This window comes from Octodon degus, unplaced genomic scaffold (assembly GCF_000260255.1).
Source record: "Octodon degus isolate 3935 unplaced genomic scaffold, OctDeg1.0 scaffold00121, whole genome shotgun sequence".
Classification (NCBI taxonomy): Eukaryota; Metazoa; Chordata; class Mammalia; order Rodentia; family Octodontidae; genus Octodon; species Octodon degus.
The window spans coordinates 8,255,918-8,260,010 of record NW_004524697.1 but is presented as its reverse complement, the minus strand read 5'-3'; the positions used below and the strand labels follow the sequence as shown (position 1 = coordinate 8,260,010).

Sequence of the window (4,093 nt, the reverse complement as noted above, 5' to 3'; positions counted from 1 at the left end):
AACTAAGACTAAGAAAGCAGCTCTGCTTGGTTATAGCTAGTGGAGATAGTTTTAATACAGAATAGTGCAAACAATTTATAAGGACACTTTAGCCCTAGGTGCCTGGGACAGCTGTTCATTTTAGTGAAGATCTGCTGCAGTTAAAGTATTTTAAATTGTTTTTCAAACAACAGATTCTCTGTTACTACCTCAGGGAAAGTGGCTTTCTAATGGAGAAAAAAGTATATTTTAAAATAGAAAGAGGAGCTGCCCTTTATGTTTAAAGATGTTGTGGCACTGTTCCAGAAAGAGTCTTAAGCTCTTCCCATTTCAGTGACAATAGAGTCATATTTATCTGCAGGCTCACAAGTGGCGTTCTCTAGGGAGAACAGGACAAGATGTAGAGCTGTGTCCATTCAGACTCTTGGGGGTGAGTAATAAAAACCCACCACACTCTGCTGGACGCTAAAGTGGGGAATTTTGTATCAAGGCTCCAGTGCGTCGGGGAGCTATGGCAGGAGTGCAGCCAGGCCTCAGCAAGGGCTGGAATGAGGACGGAAAGCAGCCACATTCCCAACATGCGCTTGCGGCCCATTGCTCCTCGGCTTCTTTTGAACATCTGCTTCATTCTGACGTGGGAGTCCACCTTTCTCTGTTTTCCTAAAAACAGGTAAATATGGCTGAACCACAGCTAGTGAGCTCATCTGAGACTGTTTGGGTTACTAGTAGGCTGACTGGGAGTCTTGGTCCTCCGTGAATCAAGGAGTCATCTCTTGTCCAATCATGTGAGCCTGGAGACATGAATTGTTATGGTCTGTGTCTTTTAGCTGTTCCCCCAAAGCCTCATACAGTCCTACGACAGGCTTCTAGAGTCTGTGATTGATCATGATCCAATGCTGGGACTCGGGGTGTGAGTGCTATGCCTGCCCTGGGGCAGGCAGCCTGAACACAACATAAGGGAAGGAAAGAGGCTTGCTCTCTGACTACACTCCTCCCTTTTTATTCGTGTTGCTTTTGCTGTTTTCTACCTCCATGAATTGTCACCCTATGCCATGTGTCACCCTGCTTTGGAGCCAGCTGAGTATGGACTGAAACCTCCACAAACTGTGAGCTAAACAAACCGTTTCTTCCCTAATTTTGTGTGTTAGGTATTTTGTCTGAGCAATGAAAGAAAAGCAACCAACACACAGGTCACATACCACTTCTCAGAAACTGTAGAACAGGTTGATTGCCAGAAGGCCGAGTTTTAGTAAAGATGCCCCCAAAATGTCTCTAGTGTGGTCACCAAATTCTAGAAATTCAGGTAAACATAGAATGAAAACCCAGACAGCATGATCTTGGGCTAGTAAATCAGACACGGTGACCAACTTGTACCATAAGAGATGGAGCCCATAGCCCTAGATTAAAAGGAGTGACAGAGCACAAATCCATGATGCTGTCATTAGCCTGTACCTGTACACCAATCTATCTAAGCTAACTAGTCCTAAATTCCTGTGTGGATCATGTAATAGGATTCATACATAATAAAGAGATAATTGTCCTCCGTTTTCTAGTTGCAACCAGCCATCCTCTAGTTGTAGAGAATACTTAGCAAGCTAATTAGCAGCAGCATCCATTACCTTTGTCTAGGTCCCACAAGAATGGCTGTCTTCATCACTTTCCCTGTCACTGAGCCAAAACACCTGACACTCACATCTCAAAGGAGAAGTTTATTTTGGCTGCCGGTTTCAGCCCATGGTTGGCTGGATGGAAAGCAGCTCCTCGCCAGTGTAAGCCAGAAACAGAGAGAAGGAAGAAAGGAAGAATACACCTATCGAGATCAAGCCCTGTGTCCACCTCCTAACACACAGCTGTGGACTCTTTAATGGGTGAGTCCATGGATAAGTGAATGAATCTAGAACTCTTGTGATCCAATCAACTTCCAAATGCATGAGGCTTCCAGGACATTTTAGATCTAAACTGTGACAGTGACTCATGCTAAGTCCTAAGTGATCCAAATTCTAGTGCTCTGATTTGGAACAAAAAGAACCTGGAACTAGAAAGATGACACTACAAAGGGGCTCCACAGCTTGGTGCCATACAACCAGGGAGGGGCAGTGACTAACGGCACCTGTTTGAAACAACTAACAGGACATGCCTGGCTTGCTTTTAAGTACTTGATGTCTGTCCCTCTTGCTCCTTTGGTTTCTCCTTCAAATATATCAACAGCCTAAAAGGACAATTGGATGGGATGTCCCAATGATGATGCCCACCAAGCCTCATAAGAACTGATAAGCTGTGTGGACACCCATTCTCACCCTGGCAGCAGTTTCCACAGCTCCTTCAAAGCACATCCCCAAGATCCCAGAGCTCGTGCTGCTACCCAGCACACCGCAGTCGTCTCTTCTTGCTTACTGCCGCAGCCACTTAACTGGGATCTGGGCTTTGCCGCTTGCTCCTCTGTACTCCTTTCTCTACAGAGTGCTCTTTTAAAGAGATAAATCATTGTTGAGGTCAGGGCTTACAGGATCATAGATTTAATAAAAAGCACATAATTTATAGGATTATTTTATAATATCCAATCGAAGAGTCCAATGCAGAAGAGTGCAGGAGGTCTCTCCACACACTAGAGACCCAAAGAATCTAATTGAGGGCCTGGATCCCAGGGCAACGTCTGACACAGGTCCAGCTGGAGGCCTAGAGCCTACAGCAATGTCTCATGAAGTCTATATCAAGAAACTGCACTGAGAAAGCCCAAAGGTCAGTGGTAGAAACTACAAAGTCTGTACCAGTAGGATGAAGACTCTGCCAGTAACTGGAGGGATTTGCACTCGAGCCAGAAGCAATATTCAAGGGGAAGACCAGAGCTCCCCTGAAGGAACTGCAGCCCTCCAGCGACAGTGAGGACCTGAGCTCCTCCAACAGAGAGAACAGCTGAGTTCATACCAGGAAAGCCAGCGTGGCAAGCTTCTCCAGGAGAATCAATAGTGCATTGTCTTCCTCCAGCTCAACAATCCTCAGGCGGGCCATCCACCCCAGAACCTGACTTAGTTCACCTGGGTGTTACAAGCTGAGCACTGGCTAATCCACCATTGTCATGTTGTCACTAACCTATCCATAAACTCCTAATGCTGAACATTGCACTATAATAAAATCCTCATTCCTGGCTGCTGCCATCATTCCAGCCCCTCGGGTCTCTGTGATACTGGGTGACACTTCAGAATGGGAGACAAGCCACTTTGGGAGCAGATTGGATCCAGCTTCATTCAACATTACTACCAGTTATTTGCTAATGACAGAACCCAACTAGGCACAATTTATATTCATGCATCATGCCTTCTGTGGGAGGGACAGCAGTTTCCAGGGGAAAGCTGCCATTGTGGAGAAGTTGTCTAGCCTTCTGTTCCAGAAAATTCAGCACCGCGTCACAGCACAGGACCATCAGCCTACACCAGACAGCTGCATCGTCAGCATGGCTGTGGGTCAGCTCAAGGCTGATGAACATCCCATCATGGGGTTCCACCAGGTGTTCTTGTTAAAGGACATCGGTGATGCTTGGGTTTGCACCCATGGCATGTTCAGGCTCGCCCTGCACAGCGTCGGCTGACCTCCTCCCCACTGCTCCCGTCTCCCTCCTCTTCCTGATGCTACCACACTCCTCCAGATGCCCCAAATATCATAGACAAGCAGGCAGGGCCGTGCTGGAAGTGGGTGTGGCGTGCTGCCGCCACCACAGTACTGTGCGTGGTGTTTGGGCACTAGACTAGTGACATCTGACAGGAGAAGTTTGTGTTGTACCAGTGCATGCCTTGGAAAGACTTCAGTAATGCAAAAGGTTGTCCTTTTTTTTTTTTTTTTAACCTACTGACAATTTGCTCTAGTAACCCCAAGAAATGAAGGAGAAAGCAGCTGCCTCACCACCCAAATATTGATTTGTTCAGATGTTTCAGTGCCTCATGCTGCAATAAAACCACAAAAACTTTCTTAACAGTTAAAAAAAAAATCCTCATTCCTTACTATAGCCCATGAGGACATAAGTGGTCCGGGCACTACCTCCCCCTCCCACTGCTTTCCTTCCTGAGCCCTGCCAGGTTTATTCCAGCCTCAGGGCCTGTGCACTAACTATTCCCTTGGC

General features: G+C 46.6%; 1 pseudogene; it reads left to right on the top strand.

The window, feature by feature from the left end:
• Positions 1–3,180: 3,180 nt before the first annotated feature.
• Positions 3,181–3,565, top strand: LOC101570867 (annotated as a pseudogene).
• The last annotated feature ends 528 nt before the right edge of the window (positions 3,566–4,093 follow it).